At 35.7% G+C, this 23,042-nt stretch overlaps 1 long non-coding RNA gene across 1 annotated transcript; it reads right to left on the bottom strand.

The window, feature by feature from the left end:
- Positions 1 to 2,457: 2,457 nt before the first annotated feature.
- Positions 2,458 to 22,599, bottom strand: LOC149784404 (uncharacterized). The gene is made up of 3 exons (XR_016414134.1): positions 22,372 to 22,599; positions 7,711 to 7,926; positions 2,458 to 2,734 (listed from the first exon to the last, which is right to left on the bottom strand). It is a non-coding gene; the product is annotated as an uncharacterized LOC149784404 (long non-coding RNA).
- Between the last annotated feature and the right edge of the window lie 443 nt (positions 22,600 to 23,042).

Raw genomic sequence — 23,042 nt, 5'->3', positions numbered from 1 at the left:
TATCCATTATGTCGACAACAGCATTAGAGTTACGAAATCTGTGTCACCCTAAAATTTGACATCATTGTGTACATTACCTTGCTGACTGATTCACATGCAGAATTTCGTACAAGTATTATATATTACCGAATACTAGTATTTACAAATTTTAATGCAAGATATGCACGTGTTTGTTAAATAGTTGTCATGCAAACATTCAACCGTGTTTTAACGTTGTGTTTCTCCCACTGTCAACAAATAATCATTAAGGCGACATTTCCAAAAGTACTTCTAATTTTGTCAAACTTAATGAATATTTTAAGGCAGTGTTTCACACAAAACAATGTGATATGCGTACCACCGGTGGTATGCGAAAGGGTTTCATGGGGTACGTGGCAGAAAACAAATAACTAAAGTTCGCACTTAAAATAAAACACCAAGGCACTGGGAGAAGGGGCGCGATCATAGTCCCAAAACGGGTAAGGGACTGTTGCACATTTGGGAAATGCTTTTTTAAGGTGACATATTTAGTTGATTTGAAACAAAAGATACACAACTTGTCATTACTTTTCTCTAAGATAAAATTCATTGTCCAAACAGAACACGTCCAGTTTTTCGGATGCGGGGTAGAAGAAACCTACATGTACTTAAAAGTAGTCAGTTTTCCCTTAAAGTTGGGTATTGTCAAGAATACTTAAACGAAAATAATAAAAAATTCATAGAATAAAATTTGAAAAGGCCTAACAGTAGCGTCTATACATTGTGATAGATAGATAGATAGATAGATGTTGAAGTGTGGTACATTTTATTAAACTTTAGCACACAGCATATACTTGATATTTTTCTTCTTTATTATATAATGGTCCTTTTATCTCTTTCCGTAAAATGTTTATCCGTTTATAACTATGACCTTAAAAATATGAAGTACATTTAATCAGAGAACGCTGTTCATGGGTCATGGTATGTCTCGCTATATATCTTGACTAGTATAATAGCCCGTCCTGTGACGGGAGTCGTAAAAGAAAGTTTCAACATAAAAATAAAGAAAAAAAAATGGGATCCGCGAGTTTAAAAGACAATTCGAAAACAAACATTAAAAATGAAGTTAAAAAGAAAGAAATAAAAAATTGGGATTCCGCCAGCTTCGAATTCGCGTTGTCTTGTTTGGCAAGCGGGACGGGATACAGAGAACGAAAGACATTTAAATGTCGCCTGCTTTTTTAAATACAAACATATATATATATATATATATATATATATATATATATATATATATATATATATATATATATATATATATATATATATATATATATATATATATATATGAGATAATATGTTATTTATGTAAGACAAATCTCCTTTTATAGTGTATTTTACTCATGAGATTGTTGACATGTACGAACTGCTCTTGAAATTCGGTGCCAGTCGACATCCTGTTTCGTTTTCTCAATAGCCAGCATCCGTTTTGCATATCGTCCTACACTCGCGACTCCGTACTTTGATTTAAGACACCGCCTCAAACAGGAAACAAAACTGAAACGCTCAGGATTTGTTTCGATGTTATAAGCAATTGATCCGTGCAGGTCATGTGGTGATAGGAGACAAGCATCTCAACAAAATTTGTCTTTATAAAAGCATAAGGCTTGGACTAAACAAAACCTTATTTTTCAGAGATAGTACAGTGCAGCAAAGTTCGATTATTCTATGATATAACGACAAGCCAAACAAAGTAAACAACATAAATTTAAAAAATTCGTATTTACAAAGTTCAAACACCAGGATGCATTGATATCTTACATTTAACTCAGTATTTGCTTGCATTTTCTTTTTAATACTATCGTTGATGCGAAATTGCCAGTACCATACTTTTAGTTGTATTTGTATATACAAGTTAATTAATCCGTATTTCATCCATGAATTTAGATGGTACTCCCTAGGTTCCCTAGAATAATATGTTAACTACTTACATCATCTGAGTGTGATAAGTAACTTTCGGACAGTAACTCGGTAAAATATGTCAAAATCGTGCATAACCTAGCAATGTATCAAAGATCATGTTAAATTAAAAATTCACTGTAAATTTGGTTGGAATTGTTAAAAATGTAATTGTTTAAATATTTCCAATTCATTGATGTATTTTAGCTCGATGAAGGACAACAAATCTTTGTATAAAATGATAAAAAATTGTCGGATACTCGCACAGACAGGATATCCCATAAATGAATATTCATAGTATTTTATTATTATAATCAAACAATGGTGCTGTCTGAGTGGAAGGTCGCCTTCTTAGTAAGAGGGATGGTTAATTAGATTTGGCTGGCGTTATCTAGGGAATGACCTCCCTCGATTGTATAGCCCGGTGGGAGTGAATAGATAGAATATCACCTGAGAACTGAGCAAGACTATTGGAAGAAATAATGCAATACGAGCCCCCTTAGACAAGAAAAATAACAAAATATGATCAATGACAATTAATAGAGGCAACTTAAATTCAATCGAAGTTATGTCAACAGAAATTCATAGCAGTGTCTAATTTGGTTTTATTTCATCATAATAACGAGTGATGAAAAGAGCTCAATGTCCACGACTGATTGCATCACCTTCCTCTCGCTACCCGTGTATCACGTCTTCCTATTCTCTAGTCTTTCTATTCTGAAAGCTTAATCTAGTCCTTTATTATGAACACGTCTTCTATTTCCAGACTTCCAACTTCCGTCTTTGGACTGACCTGTCTCTCCCAGAAAGTTGTTTCCTAAAAGAGGGACAAAATTACCACTAAATCTCTATACATATCACCAAATTCCCTTATTTACGTTGCTCAGAAGAATACTACTACTGGAATTACTGGTATATCAAATTGCTTTATACCAACACTTTAAAAGCCGTGTTATTTGTAATGTGTGTGTGTGTGTGTGTGTGTATATATATATATATATATATATATACACACACACACAAATCATAGGCGAATAACGTTCCTTTCAAGCGCACTGCATCCAGCAAGCGATCGTGTGTGTCAGGGACAGATTAAGATAAATGCAATAAGTTGACAAACTAACAGTGCAAAACTAGTTTCTCATTCTTTAACTCTGAGTATTTTTCAAATGCAAATGCAAAAATCTAGACAAGACAAACAATAAACACAAAAAGCGTTGAAATTTCGAAAGTCTGCATTTTTTATGCTGACAACAGAATACAATGCCGATTATGCTCAAGTCACGAATGTGACACATAATCTATGCCCCCCCCCATTCTTTTATCAATTTTGGACTGTGTCGATATTAAAGATATTAAAGATAGCACTCTAAGTACCATGTCTAAGTACAATGTCTAAGTACCATGTCTAAGTACAATGTTGGAAAGTATTGTAAATCTTTGACAAAATAACCAAGAGTTGTATCTAATGAAGATAGAGCAATTTTGTAAAATGACCTGCAGATAAATTAAATAGGAATATGGTCCTCTATCTGCTTGGTCATCCTCGTTAAGTCGATAAAACGTTTTCGGTCGGATTAACCAGACAAGACCTATTTTCATAGAGGAAATAAAAAAATAAAAAGCCCCAAAGAAATCGAGTTAAACTGTTGATCACTTCATGGTTGATTAATTTATAGAATAACTGTCGCGAATGTACCCAATGAGATATTTATCTCGGTGAAATGTCATGTAATTACCTGCATGATCGACCTACAAACAATGAATACGATGACAATATAACGACCACGAAGCGAAATTTCTGGCGAAATTTGCTGAAAACTTTTATTGGAATTACACGAAGGTATTATTTTTCATTAAAGATTATAGAGTGCGTGCTTGCGTGAGTTTGTAAATCGCGCGAAACGGGACATCAGTGAGAATATCCACCAAAAGACCGGGGACACACTTCGAAATGGGGACGTCCCCGTTTTGTAATGTCGGCTTAAAGGGATGACAAGGCCTTACTTAATGATACAAAACTTAAAATAAGCGTATCTGAGCATGTCCCCGTTTTGTTGTGCACTTTTTTCAGATCATGCTATACACAACAATACACACGTCCCACTCGACACAAAACCTCGTATATATGAGCGGAAAACTTCGTCCCCGTTTACGCCGTAAAAGTTCAGTTTTGCTGTCAGCTTGCGCACTTTGTTTCTGAATTATTCACCGAAGATGGCATCAAGAAAAGCTAACTGGATTCTGCCCACCACCTATTACGGTCAGCTGACCACCCGCCACGTGATCAAAATTCCGAGCAAATTACGAAGTTCACCAAGTCTGCATGAAATGGGCTATTGTAAATAGCAAAGACACGCTGCCCACGTTCATCTTATTTTGAGTGCAATAAGTACAGTCCACTTCGAATGTAGTCCAAATTAAAATACAACTTTGATAACTGTCCAATAAAGCTTTAGAACCCATGACATAGCTCATGTAATTTAGATTTGCAGAACGAAGAAAGTACATTTTGAGGAAATTTAAGTTGCACAAATTAAGTATCTTTTGTCATTATTATTACCAGCTAAAGTAGATATGTTTATGCAATGTCACTTGCATGCTTCCCCAGTTTTGTTATGACCTGTAACTCAGTATCATGGCGTCTAACGCTAGCCTAAATAGGAAACATTGTATCAACAAAGTTAACCGGGAAATGTGCAATGCGTCTGGAGTATCACAATACATACCCCCGGCGGAAATAAGAATTCTTCGTCGTCTTTGCTTATTGGCTCTGAGACTCCTACTTTTCCAACAAGACCTTCATATGCCTTTTACCCCATAAATTGAGTACTTTCAAGTAGAAAATGGTACTATCTGACATATATGCGATAGCTATTGCCTTCAGTGTGCTTTTCTATGTTATTATGACATACAACATAGATCACTGGTCATAGTCGAAACAATTCAATCAACGAACAATTATAAACATTTCTCCTAAATAACTGTTTCAATGATCAGAATGGTATTTTCCATATTCGTATCTCACGTTTGTTGTGGACATTTTGATTATCATGTTCATACGTTGCCTTCTTTTAAACTTTCATTTGTGACTCAGTATCCTCGTCCAATTCAATTTATCATCTTTACTTTCAAATACACGAAACAGCTGTTCTAGTTCATCCACAAACAAATCTACTCAACTGAAACCTAAATTCTACTACATGAGTGTACATAGTTTGTTTACAAAGTAATTCCTTTAGGCACATGTGTCGTGTACGTCACTGCAATATGAGTGTTCAGTATCATAACATACTGCACTATTCTGACAATGTAAGTTAACCGAGAAAAAAGGAGTATATACTAAGATTGTGCATTTTAATATTTGTTATAACTATTTTGTTTCTTAGAACATTAACTTTCATTTCGGGCAATGTAAAAATTAATGATCTATAAAATTATTCTTAGCTGCAAGTGCAGGACAACGTACACCTGCATATATTTATTAGTTACTGCATTTGTATGGGAAAATATGAACCAGTTTTGGGATGGAATACTGCACGAACTTGTGAGTGCAGTATATCCTTCCGACAAAACGAGTTCATATTTTCCCATACAAATGCAGTAATCTTTTTATTATATGCTCATTCTTTTAATTCTACCTAAGGTGTAATTATATAAACAAAATACACTACAAGAAACAACGTAAATCAATGAATGCGGTATTCCAAACTAAATACACATGAGCAAATTTGTCATTACACAATGACATCATTATTAATGCGCACATAACTCCGCCCAGATAAATTTAAACTTAGTCGCGCGTTCGACATAACTTTCGAAAGAAAATGGCGTTTCTAGTTAAAATTGAAATTTGCAGTCATATTGTGAATGAATGCGCATTTCAACAACTTTTCCATCTGATATGGAATGAATATATTTTGGTATTCTGTTTTGATTTGACGGAAGTTTGTGATTTTGGACTGGATTCATCTGTGCAAATTATACATGAAATACATCGGATTCAAATAGCACGGGAGAAGCGTGTTTACGTCTGCAAATGTGTTTCTGTTTCTGTCATTGAATGTTTGAAATCATAACGTGGGGAAAATATGAACTCTTTCAATTGCAATTATCAAAAAGACGCTACTGAATGTAATGCTTATTTCGTTTGGAGTGAAGTAAGGAGGATGCAATAGCACTTATGATCAAAATTACAGCACAATTTCGAAATGTGTAATCCAGATTGAAAACCTATGACATGTTCATGCAATTCGGATTTGCAGAATTAAGAAAAAACATTTTGAGGAACTTCAGTATGTAAGACTGTATGTATATTTTATTTTGCCATTCTTTTTACTAGCGAAAGAAGACAGTATATGCCTTGTCACTTGTATGTTATTTGTAAGGACCTAATCTTCCGTCTTTTCTATAATAATAATAATAATAATAATAATAATAATAATAAATATAATAAGGAGGAGGACTTTGTATACCGCCTAATCTTTAGAAGCTCTAAGCGCTTTACAACATTAGTCAACACCTATAGGATAAAAACATATAATAATATTATTACAAAAACAAACACCATGAAATCAGAAAAACATTACAAAATAAAAAACATGCAGAGAATATTTCAGGTAGGAAACATTATTAGGTCCTTACGTTTGTTCTTGCAGTCAAAATAAGTGAGTTTTGAGAGCCCTCCTGAATGTGATCACTGTGTCTTTGTGTCTAAGTTCAGTGGGCAATTCATTCCACATTGCTGGGCCTTGGTATGTGAAAGAACGCTGTCCATATGACATTGTTTTCATACGGGAATAATGAGTATACGATTGTCAGAAGAGGAGCGTAAGTATCTTGCTGGTGTATACACTTGGGTGAGGTCGGATAGGTATGTTGGACTAGAGTCCGAGAGTGAAACGTAGCACAGAGAACAAATTTTGTGTTTGATTCTGGATTGAATGGATAGCCAGTGTAAGGTACAGAGCAGGTAGCTAGCCTAAATCCGTAACATTGTATCAACGCAAAATGTCAAGACAACTGGGTTTCTTTTGCAGTCCACAAAACATGTTTTAGTTCATTCAGAAACAAATTTAAACAACCACAACGTAAAGAGCCTCTTACGCGAGTGTATATGATTTGTTTACAAATCAAAAGTGGCGTCTGCGTCCATCGTTTGTTTACAATGGAAAGTAGTTCTGTTATTCACGCGAATGCTATATGTGTATTGTTGCGCGCGTTCAATATCGGGGAATACTGAACGATTCTGACAAAGTAAAGTTAACCGGGAAAAGAATGAGCATATAATAAATGCTTGTACGTAACACAGATTTATCGAAGGAAGAGAAGGCTTCTTCTACTGAGCTAAGAGCATAATGTAGAACTAGACCTTTTCTCAACGACTGATGAGAGGGAAACTAGCTGCTGTGATAGGGGCAGTTGATGAAGATGGAAGAGATTTATATTATCAAGGACATTACTTCGTCAACTATTTTTAATATCAACTGAAGAATCATATGAGTCTCTGAAAGGTTTGTACAAGACGTGTCCTGCATTTGTCTGACGGCTGAACGGACTAGAGTTGGAAAGAGTTAAGTAACTTTTTAACAAACATGAAAAATGCACCCAGGTACGGTTGAATGGGTTTGCATAGGTGATGAAACGTGGATTTTCTTTTCTGAACCTGAATGAAGAGACAATAACACAGTAGAAGAAAACGACCAGAGACTACAAATCGATAGATGTAGTCGGATCATCATTAGCGTTTAATACACATTGTTGCCGATGCAAAATGCCTAGTTGATCACGTACCTGAATCTGCTAGTGTCACAGTGCATTGTTAGACACCCAAAGCATTGTCAGAAGACGTTGTTTAATACTACCGAATCACATGTCCACGTCCCGGTACCCAACGTATCCATCTACTCCGTGACATCTCACCTTTGCATCAATCGGCCGACCTGACAGACTTCTTGAAAAAGTACAATATCCAAGCTTCACAATATCCTCCAGACAGCCCTGAATTAGCTGCAAGTGATAATTAAAATTATTGTTTTATTCTCAGTTTTCATCAGTAAACTAATTTTATTTCCATTTGTACCCTTTCAGTTTTCTGCATATTAATTAAAAAGTTAAGCTAAAATCTATTCAAGTAATGTATAAACCGAGACAAAGATCATTAACTACTAATTGATGAAAACATACCAGATGGGTTCCTAAATTATTTGGTGAAAATATACCATATGTTTTCCTAAATCATTTTCGAAATTAGACAAAACAGTTCACAAACTATAACTTAGAATTGAAAGTCGGGTTTATGATAATATCATCCTACATTTTTTATCAAGGATATTCCCTTATGTGGACACTCTCGAAAATCCCATGATGTGATATCAAGCATATTTATGATACATTATTACTTGTCTATGCTCTTCCAAAATGTAACGGAAAAAAGAAAATGCAACAAGCTTTGTAAAATTTAATAAACAGTTTATTTTCCTATAACGCAAAGTGAAAAATGAGATGAAATGAACTTAAGTGTATTGCGAATTAAATCCTCAAAATAATCCGTGAAATAAATACACAAGTCTTAGTAATGAAAGGTCCTGAATAACACTCAGTTAAGTCCCGAAGAGATCCGACATTTAAGGCAATGGCGTGTCTGTTATGGTCTGTGAAGCAGTCAACAGTCTGCTGTTGAATGACTGAAATGTTATTCCATGTTTGAATTCACTATGGATTCCAATGAATGTCTTTATCCAAGAATTATGTCAGAGCACTTTTGTCATTCCAGAGAACATAATCACTTGAATTCAATAAATTGGTCACAATATAGTGCATTTTAAAGTGCTAGATGTTAAAACACAACTGGCAAAATCCTCAGTCACAGGATAATATAATTCTCTGCTTGACCTCAGGTCAAAATCAGCATTTTCTAAAAATAACCATTACCTGATGGAAAATAACCTTCTATAATGATCTAATAAGCTTTGTTTATTTACAACACAATAGCCGACAAAATTTGCTTCGGTATCTCCAAAACATTGACCCTGATCAACATATCTATTAATTCTTTGTTTACCTAAATAATAATCCTGATAATGAGCCCATATTCATAGATAATAATGAAGCTATTATTAGCTTTTTACATAAATGAAGTCAATTTTAAAAAATAATAAAAGCCAGTCAAGTCAAACATAAATCAACTCAATTTTGGACTAGGTCAAGTCCAGCATACAATGTTACATTATAGTAGCGTGTAATGAGAAACGTTAAACTAACAAACAAACAAGGAAATTAAATATGCATAGCAGCATACACACACAAACGTCATACAATTTAATATCAAGGATATACATGACGTAGACACATTCACTGAATCATACAGTTTGATATCGAGGATATCCATGATATTGACATTTTCAAAGAATCCTACAATGTGATATTAAGGATATTCCTGATTTCAGACACTTACAAAGATTGAAAAGTGTGAGGATCATTTTAAATCAAGAACTAGTTTTTTCTATATGTTGGAAAATCTCCTGCAATAGAGAAAACAGCTGTTTCATATGTGAAGTATTAACATATCTACTAACTCCTAACTCAGACGGACATGCATTTCACCCTGCAGTCCTTATGAGTTATTATTTCATGGCAATATTTGTGCGGATTTGTAGACCCATTCTTGATGTATAAACTAACATATTTTACTAGCCAACAACATTGTCATATACCTTATTTACATGCGAAATAAATAATTCGCGAGCCGATTATTAACGACATTTTTATTTACATGTGTGTGGTTTCTTGTCGTACATTCCTATATAAGAAATAAACAAATGATGTGAAAATTGAAGATTAGGGTTGCAAAAATACTGGTTGTGCTCTGAGATATTTATCTAATAAATCACCATTCCTCTGAGATGACCTCACTTAATACAACTCGTCAGTGAACACACAAAAGAAGTGTTTTCACGTACAGTCTTACCAGACGTAACGTAACTCAATAAACTACGCTTTCTTTAAATGTATTCCACATGTTGTAGGTACTGGGCGTGAATGAGGTTTTCAACAAAAACATAAAAAAATTTGTACAATTGTTATTTGATCATCGATGCAATTTGTGCGTTGAATTGTTCCAACTGTTAAAATGAAGTCATACGGACAACGTTCTTTGCGTACTTGTGCCCATCTACGTGGAACGAATTGCCCATTGAACCTAGACAAGGACACTGCGATCTAATTCATCGAGAGTGCATTTCACCGCCCTACTACCATTACAAGTTGACCTATCAGGTTACACTTCCATTAGTATTTATATTAATAATATTTCCAGGCCCTATCATGTTACACTTTAATTTGTATTTTCAGCATATATTTATATTCGCCAAACTTGATTTCATTTTCGGCTATTTTAAATTCCATTTTTGGCGCAGTTTGTTCAATTTTGAAACAAATAAAATAATTTTCTGTAAGTGATTGCAAATCATTCACTCTTTTTAGGTTTGATTATTAGGTATCTACTACTTGCGCCATACCCATTCGGAATCAACCACAGCAGCAGGGAGGGCGAACAACCTTTAAATGGCTCACTCGTTATTCATACAAATAAGCCTTCCACGAAATCGTAAAAAAAAGATTCGCAACGATTGAAGCGAAGGATTTACAATTCGAGTGCCAAGTATAAGGTTTCGCCCTCTCTGCTGCTATCAATTAAATCATTATTATAGATCATAATGTGGTTCGTGAAGCATTAACCACTCGGTTCGCTCGAGAGCGTTTATAAGCAATTAAGAAATTTCTACCAGTCCGTCATTCTGTCAGGCGGAAATTACAAGAACGTCAGGAAACTCAAGTTGAATTTGCAGAAAGTTCTCAACAATTATTCAAACCTGTTACTGAAACAAGTAAGACTCTTCTTCCTCAGCTTGAAAATATAGCTGAGAGAACCGAAGAAACATCAAGACTTTTACAAGATCTTCCTGGTCGCATGCCTCAGCCAGCAAAATCCGTTGCTAAGGAGAAAAAGAACTGATGAAGAGATAATCCTGGAATTACGCGATACATTTAATGAAGAACTTTTAAAAGCAATCGATAAAACGGATCCAGAAACTTTTCTGGCTTTTGTTGTTTCGACTTATGAAAATAGAATAAAAATGCTGAAACCAATACATGGAAAATGTATTTCCATCACACAGTACTGGATTGATGTGTTTTATAAAATTAAAACTAACAAACGTTGAATCGACACAAAAAACGCATCGTATATAGAATAAATCAATGCGGTAGCTGATGTGTATGATTAATATGAAAAACAAAACCAGCAAAAAATAGAAGAACGAAGACAACGAAAGAAGGAACATTAATTGATAAATTTAAAGATGGAAATTATGAAAAAATTAAAGGTATGGATGAGGATCAATTAGCTGAATATACTGCAGATAATTCGAATTATATGAATATACTGCAGATAATTCGAATTATATGAATATACTGCAGATAATTCGAATTATATGAATATACTGCAGATAATTCGAATTATTTTTCTGATATGTTGCAAAGATATCATCGACTTAGTGATGATGAGTATCGTAAGATGATCTTTAAAATTCGTCTTAATAAGGGTAGTATTGGTGCTGATAATCCAAATTTTGATAAATTTAACAAAAAGGTGGACGAAGAGAAAGAAAAACAGGGAGGTGGTTATAAGAAAGAAGAATTTCATGATACATCTAAAACTGAAGTCACTGGAAGTGGTATTCCAAACACTACTCGGGGAAATGGTCTTGTTACCTGCTCTAATAACATTCTTTCTGACATAACACGATTAGAAATTTTCATAGGAGGAAAAGGAGCTGGAAATAACTCGCCAGAAGTAATAAATGTAGCTGCTCATATTTGTCAGCGATTATTACAAGGTGGTATCATGAATATCAGCGTATATCGAGAACGTATTGATGAACTTGTTGATGACTGATTAGACATAACGATAAATAATAAAATGGTCATACATCAACGACACCGTGGACCTGTAATGGTCAGAGTGACAAATTCATGATTGCCAGTCTATCAAGCAACTTACGGTTATGGTCTAGGCGATGTTGTTAAAGGATTATTTGCAAGAATGGCTCCCAAAATAGCTCCGATTGCATAACAATTATCAATGAAAGCTATTAGTGCTATTGGTAAAAAAGCTCATGGTGTTATTGATATTGTTGCTGGTAAGGTCTTCACTGCTATCAAACATAGACTAGCACGATCAATATGACGAAAACCACCAGTAAAATTACTAAGTACGGAAATCATGCCCGCAGATGTCAGTAAAGTAATAAATCAAGCCGCAAATCAAAAACTAGCAGCCTTGATGGATCAGCGATCGGATGAAACACAAAGAAATATTACTGCAAATTTAATAGCAGAAAGTGGTCTTCGTACTCGCATGACAAAGTCAGCGCGACGTTGATTTAAATCAAAAGTATATAATATAATGTTTAAACGCGTACCCGACCCAACATTTGACATGGATGCACCAGTTCTCAAAGATGAATCGATATGTGATTATCAATTTTATTTCTATGACTCAAGACAACAAAATCAACGCGAACGTATCGAACTACAAGTTCAGGATACAAGTAGATATTTTCTACCTTTTGAAGCGTTTACTAAAGTAAAAGGTGAACTTTTACCAAATGTTGCAGCTGATGGTAATAATTTGCGAGTTGGTTTTATTAGAAACTGGATTATGACAATTTTAACAGCGCTACATACATGATTGATGGAAGACATACTGAATCAATTCAAAATAATGTTGATGTTGCTACAACAACGATTGGTCTAGCGAGATATTCTGACGATTATACAAAATCAGCAGGTACATCAATGATGTTTGCTAAAGATGTTACCGACAATGCTAATCATATTCAATATACTAAAATACAAACACTACAAAATACTGCATCTGATCCATAACCAGATGATTTTGAACATGCACCAAGACCAGCTGCTGCTTTTGATATTATATGAAGTGTTAACGCAAATTTCAACTTGGGATTTGCAACACGTGCATCAATGTTGTTAGGAGAACGTAGAAGATTTTCATGTGCAATTCCACTGTCTCATATATTTGGATTTTGTAGAAATGTTAGAAAGGTCATCTTTGGAGCTAAACACACAGTTATACTCGTAAGAAAAGGTGATGATAATGAGGCAATCTGGCGAGGTGCTGGTGTTGATGATGGTAAAGTAAATATAACAAAACTCTCACTGTGGATGCCTGTAATGACTCCATCAATCGCAGAGGAACGGAAATTACTACCATTTATGGAATAGGGTGGTAAATCAAGATTGTCATGGTCAACAGTAACCACAGATTCTATTCAAAGTAATGCTCGAGGTGTGTTTAATTGCCATATACCATCACAGCAAGGTGTTTCTGCGCCACGACATATTTTTATTGCTCTGCACAATATGAATCGATTAGGCTCGCAAGAACGCTCCCATATGATATTTGAGTTACCGAGGTCTCGCTGAGAATAAACGGCCAACAGAAACCAACTGAGGATATCTTGTTAGATTATACATCAAATCATGTGGCACGCGAATATCACCGTTTGATGACATTTATGGGACGTGATCAAAGCATAGATACTGGTTTACAAATATCACAGCTCGATTTTACAGCATTATATCCGATTTATTACTTTTCACAGGAGCATCTTGATTTAACCAGACAGACTGTTGTTATACACTTCAGAGCTCGCGAAGGTGAAGTACCAGCTGCAGGGTACAGTACAATCGCTGTTATACTTAGCGACAAAGCAATGTTACTTGAAGGTGTTGGTGCACGAATGATAGTGATTGATGCACCAGTGAAAATCTTTAATCCACGTTATATAGCAACACGAGTATTTTATAAAAGTATCTTACCATCATGCTAGTGTCCGTCTGACTCCTAGTCAGATAAAAAGGCTATAATCCGCATCAGCAAAATGTGGGACCACAATAACGCTAAAGCACGTTCAAATCGCAGGCCGTGAAAATAAAATGTCGGTTACAGCGCGCGAACTTAAATATTTCAATGACGCTAAACAATCCAAGACTGTAATACGATTTAAACTCTCCACCGGATCCAGCAACAACATGGTTAAAACCGGCGGTATATTCCCACTTCTCGCAGCAATACCTGCGCTGATAGCTGCTGATGATCCAGCTGTTGCAAAAGCAACTGTGTTAGGTGCTGTTGGAATCGCTGCTGAAATGGCATTAAAAAATCAACGGGCAAGGGACTAAGACTTCCAAGAACTTATCCTGGAAGTAGTCTGAGACTTCCAGGAATATATCTAGGACGATCCGTTCAAGGAAAAGGTCTGAGACTTCCGGGAACTTACCTACGTTGAACTCACGATGGGGTTGTCCACCAATGTCAAATTTTGAGTTACCTGATGCGGCTAAACAACTCAAAATAAAAAGCTTCAGAAGGGTTTTATACGAGATCAATTATCACAACAACCAAATAATATTAAAACCGGTATTATTAATCTCTATAACAGCACTGGACCTGGAACACACTGGGGATCATACGCAATTGTTAAATTGTTTATTTTGACTCGTACGGGTTCGCTCCAGCGCAGGAATTTATCAAGTATGTCAAACAGTCAGGGATATCGGTTTGGTACTCAACGTTATCAACACAAAAATTAACCGATCCGCCAATATGAGTCCGTGAAGCAATTGCTGTGCTTGAGTCTATATCAAAATCATCATTACCGCCTCACAAAGCTGTGCGCAATTATACAAGTCAGCGTTGGAAATCTACGATTTGAAAACGAAGAAAAGAATAATGGTTGATATTTACAGAAGATCTCTTAGTGATATTAGTCAAATATAAATCGGACATAGACTTATCAAAGTACGTGACCAAAGACGATCTTAATGATCTCATTAAACCTGGCTGGGATTGACCGAGATGGGGTTGTTGTTTTTTCAGGACCGATATTGCAGGCTAAAAATTAGCAACATAAAATGGAATGATATAGTTCGACGAGTTCTCTTTGCTGCCACGGATAACATCCCAGTGTTTACTGACGGCGGTAGAATCAGAGACTCAAATATATCGTTTACAACTATCAGAGATGAAACTGCAAGAAACGCAGCTAATCGTTTAAAGAATACCGGCGACACAATGACAGGTGAGCTCAGCACAAACGCAAAGAAAATAGTAGTGCTCATACAGCCAACATCCGACGAAGACGCGGCAACAAACAAATATGTAGACGGTAACTACAGCACCGTAGATGATAAATTATCCGCGTTACGGGCCGAGTATGGTGTTCATAAACCCGTCTACAAATCTTCGTAGAAATTTTAGAAAAATGAATGAAACTCTCCGATATTAAGACGAACATTGATACAAATAAGAAAACACTCTAAGACATGGTAAGTGGAATTCCTAAGATCGTTAACAAAATTAGACTGATTAAAATTCCTTATCAATAACGTATACACAGTGTCATCGGGATTCGCAACATGGTCACAGCAGAATAAAACTCTCAAACATACCGCGGAAGTCACTAGTGTTTATAGACTGTCTGTGTTCAGTGATGCAACATTTGAGATATTTACAACCTATCCCTGTCGGCATTCAACCGATACGATTTCCGGTGTCACATCTGTTGTGTAAAATAGCGGAACCCAAGAAATATTTATTCTGGAAGCAGCTGATAAAACAATTAACCGCAACATCTTACTAGTGGTGTCTGGAATTTGTTGCTGAACGCCTCAATTGGTTACTATGTAAAATAATAATGGCGTTAACAAAGTCATGTATTCAGAAATATATATATGATCATGTACGTGAATGGCAATCAGCGTAAAAAAAATCATTGATAAGTACACCGTGAAAGTATAAAAATACAAGCGGCGTGCAGTTGTCATCGATGTTGTAGTTTATTCAGTATCTACATTAGTTGGGTCCACCGGCATAGTGTTATCAGCGCTGACTCCGATAACAACAGTGATAGCAACAATACGTATTTCATCATCGACTGCCATCGCAGGTGTTTTTAATATTATCGCGAAAAAGATATCCAAAGTGCAAGAATACAAAATTGCGCGAATATGATACCCGGTTAACCACGGCAACAGCTGCGAACTCGAAATTATCATCCAGCTTCGACGACACAATAATATCAGATTCCGAATTTACCAATATGGTTAAGATATACAATGATGTAATTGATTCACAAAACCGCCATTTTGAAAAATGAAAATAAAAATAAGGACCGAACTACTTCAGCAGATAGCGGTAAACAAAGCACCGATAAAAACAACGTTGATATCGACAAGCTCAACAAACCCCGAATTCAGTTTAAATTTTCCACTTGCCATTTCAGTAAAAGAAATCGCTCTTGCACAGCTGCAAGTATACCACAGTTGGCCAAATGTCAGATCAAAATCAGTCGGTGAATTACAACCGAATAATTCGCTGGTGTTTACAAATAAAAATAAACCAGATAGAACCCCCGGCTGGATAGTTGTTAGAATACCAACCGACAGTTATCAAATCGAACAGATCGATGATGAATTTGCACGCAGAATAAAAAATATCACAAGTCAGGAATCCAAAATAAAAATAACAGCTTATGAACCAACACTATCATCTTCAATCGAGATAAACTCTCCCGATTACGCTTTTGATATATATCAATCATCAATCATAACAGTGTACACTGGCTTGATGTTGCACCGCCGATACCTCCACCACCAACAAAACCAGCGCGGTCTGATTTTACTTCAGAGAGAAGCTCGTATCATGGAATTTCCCCATTATACAAAAAGCATTATTTCCTTGGTCTGAAACATTTAACGGCACTGAGTATTACTTTTAGATTATTTGGTAAAGACCATATAGTGTGGAATTGCATTGTTAAACAATCCACTGAAGGAGAAACTAAATCTATTGAGATTCGATTCGAACATATTATTGACTAATTTAAAGAAATTAATGAAGAACATAAAACACAACGAGAAAAACTACGACAAAGTTTCCAAGAATATATTTTTGATATAGCAAGTTCACGTAGCAACATTACTGAACAAATAGAAATATTAAATCAGCTTGTATCCGACATGGAATATCTTAACCAGTTTGTAATTCAGGCAATAATAAATTACACTGACGACATAAATCGCTATAAACAAAGATTTATTGATTAATATAATATAACAGCGGCAGATCTACCAAATTTTGAATGTCACGGGTATAACGCAGAAATAAATCCACCAATGATATCACTAATGAGTTTTTTCCTAAAATACACGCCGAGTGGAGAAAGATAACACCACCCCAGGATAACATTCTCAGATACAACAATGACCCACAAGGGACAGGCCACCATGTATCTCCGGAAATCGTAAATACATCATAGGTGATCGCAATCAATTTTGTATGTGATGTAATTGATGGAGCTATCAGACAAACACAGAAATATCAAATCAAGCACAGCAAGGATACATCTTATACACTTTTACACCAGAAGTCCCACATGGGTCTCTTATTGTGCAAGAATCAGTGAATCCCGTCTATCTGCGATGTCATAATCCACTAAGTGACCAGTCCGAGAACGTGATTGACCTTCGTGGAGAAACACTGAATCTGAATTTATATGTGAAATCGTAAAAATCTACGATTTCTCGTAGTGTTTTTATCAAGGAAGCAGTACAAAAAAATTCTCCTCCTTGTCAGTCAAGGTGGATATGTTTTGCTGACAAATGGACCAGACCCAAACTGTCGTTCAGATTTAACATTTTCTTTTATTTTCTCTGAAAATCTGTCGGTGCTGTTAATTCTGAAAAGGTAATAGGTAGTCGAAATCTTGTATATCGACTGATTTGGTAATTCTGACAAGGTAACAGGTAGTCAAAATCATATAAATCGACTGATTTGTTAATTCTAACAATTTAATAGGTAGTCAAAATGGTGCAAAACTGACAGATTTCACACTAATTATTTTATATATACTGAAAATTGGTCATTGGTAAATGACAAGGGAACAGCACAAAAAATTCTCCTCCTTTATATATCTAAAACAAAAATAAGGTATACCCCATGAACACCTAGGGTGCCCATATAACATCCTAGCAAGTCCAGAAGGGTGTTTTTTTACATCAAAGACGATACAACCCCATATGAGGTCCTACGGTGCCCACATAACATCATACCAAGCTAAGGGGCACACGAAACACAACCCACTATGTCAGCCTCTAACCTGTCAAACAACATTCTAGCAGACTCAAGAGGATGTGTTTTCGATGACGTCACAACACACAAATCTTAATTCTAAGGAGGACAACACCCACCCCCATGTGAGCCCCTAACCTGTCAAACAACAGTCTAGCAATCTCAAGAGGGCGTGTTTCTCAAGGACAGCACAACACATAAATCTGAATTAACTTAATTCTAAGGAGGACTGCACAATCCTCCTATGTGGATGCCTAGAGTGCCACCGCATCTTAGTGAGTCGACAAGGATACAGTAAACCTTAATTAAGGACGGTACATCACATAAATCTTAATCAAGTTAATTCTGAGGAGGACGGCACAATACATATAGCAGTATATTTACAGTATTTACGGTAAGGTATTTATAGCAAGGACGGCACAATACAAATAGGACAGAACAATACATATAGGACGGAGCACAATGCATATAGTACGGTACAGAACGACACGGGTTCATTTCCTACGCTCAACTGATTGCGCATAAACCTCCCCCAAAATCAACCCTTGAGAGCGTAAAAGGCGCCCGCCACGTGTTGACATGGCGGGAAGATGCGTTTATCTGTTGAGTTTCGAAAAAAAACCAAAAAGAAAACGTGTCCTATAGTATATAAGCTGGACTGACACTTGACATTTAAAGATAGGCGTGACTTATATACTTGGTAGCTGCATATATCGACTTAAATATATCTTCTTTACCGGTCTCTATATTGAAAGATTTAATCCCCTTAGGAATCGTTTTGTATTTACCGGTCCCTCCCCGTGCAGAATTCTCACTCTGATTAATAGTTTGAACTTAAAGAGTTATTTTTGGATTTGAGTCAATAAGATCGATCATAAATCCGTATTTGATCTCCCCGTGAAAATCCTCGAATACAAACATGTGATTGTAATAATTTTTCTTCCCATCGGTGAATTTAAGATAACCAATATTGTCAACAAAACCGACAAGTTTCTTTTGCTAACAGTTTCTGACTACACCATCACAAGATGCTTCATAATTTTTAATGGTTGGATTTCTGAATTTCTTTTTGCTCCATTTTTTATACACAATATTATTTGTCTACATTATAACTTATCTAAAATCCGGCTATATAGTCTTCAGGGGATTTTAAATCCTTATCAATGACAGGTTTTAACTCTCTATTACTACAACACGCACACAGCTGTGTTTTTTTCTCAAAGCTCCAGATTCGATCTTGACATAAGAACCCCTGACTTGCGGAGGCAAACTCTAATCCGACTATTAATCTGATTAATATGATCACAGATTCTAAAAAAGAATGTCGTGATGATGGAGCATCTCACACGTGGTCGACATTCAAAATTGTACGCTATGACAAAGTCATCGACAAAGGCGTCGACGAAGTCATTGATGCTACAATGAACGATACGCCAGCGGAAAACATAATCGATTATCTCAACGATCAGAATTTTTTTCAGAATAAAGTTCATTATGCTAGGAGAAAAAGATTCGGCTGAGTGAATCATCCATGAAAAACTTGACCCTGTCCTTGCTAATGGGAAAACCGCTGTGTTAAGTAAAACTTCCAAGCCAGGATTACTGACCGCGATTTATAAACCCTATTACGTTCGAGTGTATCCGGTAACAGCGGCTATTATGGAATTTATCAGCTAAATGATAAATCCAACATTAATGGTCTTGCACCAATTATATTTTCCAAGCTGAATTGTGTAGCCGAATGAGAAATCGAACATTTTACAAATGCGATGCATGGAAATGGTTAACTGATTTAAGACGTGAAGAAATAATCAAATGGGCTGAATCGGTTAAGAATACCGGAGCTACAATTAATGGTGTGCCGAATTATCAAGTAAATTAAAATTACCAATAATAATAAAAACGTTAACCGAAGAGGTTTTATATGAATCCAACAATAAAAGAAAGGGGGCACCAATTGAAATTCTTGATCATAACACACACGCGTGGACCAGCGCAGTTACAATATTTCCACGAGACCGAACTGTAAGATTTTACCGCCAGATAACACTATGAGAGGTATGTTTGATTTTATTCACTAAATAAGTTAAGCATCACGCTACGCTGCTAAATTCTGTTCGAATGGTTATTATAGGTTCATTTGGATCTGGTAAGACGCAACTGCTGCTTAATTTAATAATGTGGTGGTTGAAATGGGATAAATTGTACTTAGTTTCACCGTCAGTTGATGATCAGCGATGCTATGATGTACTTAAAGACCTTAATGAAAACGCAAAGTTGCTAAACGAAGACAGTGTTGTTACTGAATTTATTACTGATATCGATGAAGTACCAAGTATTGATAACATTGATGGGTTTATTAATAATTTAATTGTGTACCATGATGTGATGCTGGATAAACAGTTCAATCCAGCTAGAATATTTTCACGAGGTAGGCATAAAAACACAGAAGTGATTTATGTAACCCAGAGGTGTACCAACATTCCGAAAGTGGTCAGGCATAAATGTAATATTCTTGCGGTGTTCAACGGAGTTGACACTCACACGTTCCAAAATATTCATCGGATTTGGTATAGTGGTGATATGGACATAATAAAGTTTAGAAATTTATTTTAGTCAGGCTCAGTCAACCCCGCATGGTTTTATCACACTAAATTTACATGACCATGGTCACAATATCGAATCGGTCTTCATAAAAATGTTAATTAATAGCAGCAGAGAGGGCGAAACCTCATATTTGGCACTCGAAGATGCCGATCCGTCATGAAGTTTGGACGCTGTTACAAAATTTGAAAGCCCCCGTTAGGAAAAGTAGAAGGAAAAAAATCACTTTGAACATCTTTGTGGCACAGATATCTTTGAAGCTGTTGTAAAAAAATTATGATGCGCCATCACATACAGCCGACGTGAATTAAATATAGAACCATTTAAAACGCTTTTCTCAAAAACTGGTTAACATAGTTTGCCAAATCTCGACAGTGCATAATAGTAATTAGGACTTTCATTTTCGTACAATTCTTGATGATCACCCACCACCTGATTATTTAGTCGGTCCTGGACTCCCCGGGTGACCGAGTGGGCTAAAGCGCTCGCCTTTACCGATCACTGTCGTCTGATCTTCATCCGCGTGGGTTCTAGTCTCTGGCTCAGCCAATAGGGGTATGTGAGATAGCTGCCAGCAGCGTCCCTGGTTCGGTGGTTCTTACCGTGGGTTTCCTTCCAACAAATATACTGGCCGCCACATACAGTCTATTTTGCTCTGAGGAATGGTATTGAACCTAAGTAACAACTTTCTTGCTCGTAACTCTGCAGTAGTTGTTGATTTCATTACCTATTATCACGCTATAACATTACTGAACTGAAATGAAAATGCCCGGAGAAGGGGTGGGATTGTATTTTCTAAACGATACCTTATGGCTTTGAAATTTTAACAACACCATATATTTTAAGTAATTTATGATTTGAGCATTTATCCATTGTTCGATCTTTTATTTGATATACCATTTACATAATTTTGATCTCTTATTTGATATACCCTTAAAATAATTGTAATCCTTTATATATATATATATATATATATATATATATATATATATATATATATATATATATATATATATATATATATATATATATATATATATGTTCAAATGGAACTGAAGCAAACCAATTTTTTTATATATCTCCAGGCAGAGTGTAATATTTGGGACTAGAAGTATATCCATCTGTGAAATCAAATAGGCTAAAAGTGTCCGAGCTACAAGTCTGTTCTCTGTGAGAAACACAGGATATAATAACGGTAACTAGGTAGCTCGTCCTTATCAACGTCATGACGTTTGATATTTATGCCTTTAATCATACATATTGTAATGTGCTGTTCAGAGGTACTGATCTTTCTATCATTCGTACGTTGACAAGCATTTACCAAATTAACAGTGTGTTGTATTCGTAATGACGATGATATAAACAGATATAAAACCAGGAAATTTCCTCAAAATAGATACCTCAACAAGAAGTACAACAGAAATAACCACATCAATAGCAAAAAGAAAACCGGAAAAAATAGACTTCTGCCACCACCATCACCACTACTGGTATTATTACCACCACCACAGATGGAATTATCATAAGTTGCACCACCACCCCATCATCAATGTCATGCAATAATAATAATTTGCACTAAAGAACCGGTATTGCTCTGACGTGTCGTATATACGCTAAACATAGATACATACCTTTACCAATGCTGTCTCTTCAATTCCACAAACTCCTCCTGTTAGAATACATCAGAACGTTTATGACATTTATCTTTCGCAATATTTTCAGTACAAAAGAACTTAAACCATTCCATCCCGGCTGTCTGATGCAATATTCAGAATCGAATTATCTTCATTGGTTACTTATGAAAAAAAAATCAGCCATTATTATCAGAGTAAAAAGACACATCTGTTCGTTGTGAATGACACATAGTAATTGACATCGGAATGTAGCTACGTCATGACGTTGGAGATTTGTGACGTTAATAATGTTCATCGTTACGTAATGTTTAGAGTTACCGTTCTTTATATCACTCGTGCTTACCACAGTTATCAGTGGTTTGCATTCTGAATGATAATGATAATTATGATATAAATAAACAAGAAATTCACATTGACTCGATATTAATAAGACTTCAGTCAGGAAGAAGGACACCAACGATAATACTCTTGCAATATTAAAACCAAAACCAAGAATAATTGCATCCACATCCACCACAATCAATCCTACCACTATCAGTAACATTATCGCAGGAACAGAAGTACCACCACCATCACAATGCAATAATAATAATAATAATAATAATCCATAACCAGATGTATCTTCGAGTAAAGGTAAATGGGAGGTGGAATCATTCCTAATAATATGG

This window comes from Sinohyriopsis cumingii, chromosome 14, assembly GCF_028554795.1.
Source record: "Sinohyriopsis cumingii isolate HCF-2022 chromosome 14, ASM2855479v2, whole genome shotgun sequence".
NCBI classification, from domain to species: Eukaryota; Metazoa; Mollusca; class Bivalvia; order Unionida; family Unionidae; genus Sinohyriopsis; species Sinohyriopsis cumingii.
Note: the sequence above shows the minus strand (reverse complement) of the source record. Positions and strands in the feature narration are given on the sequence as shown.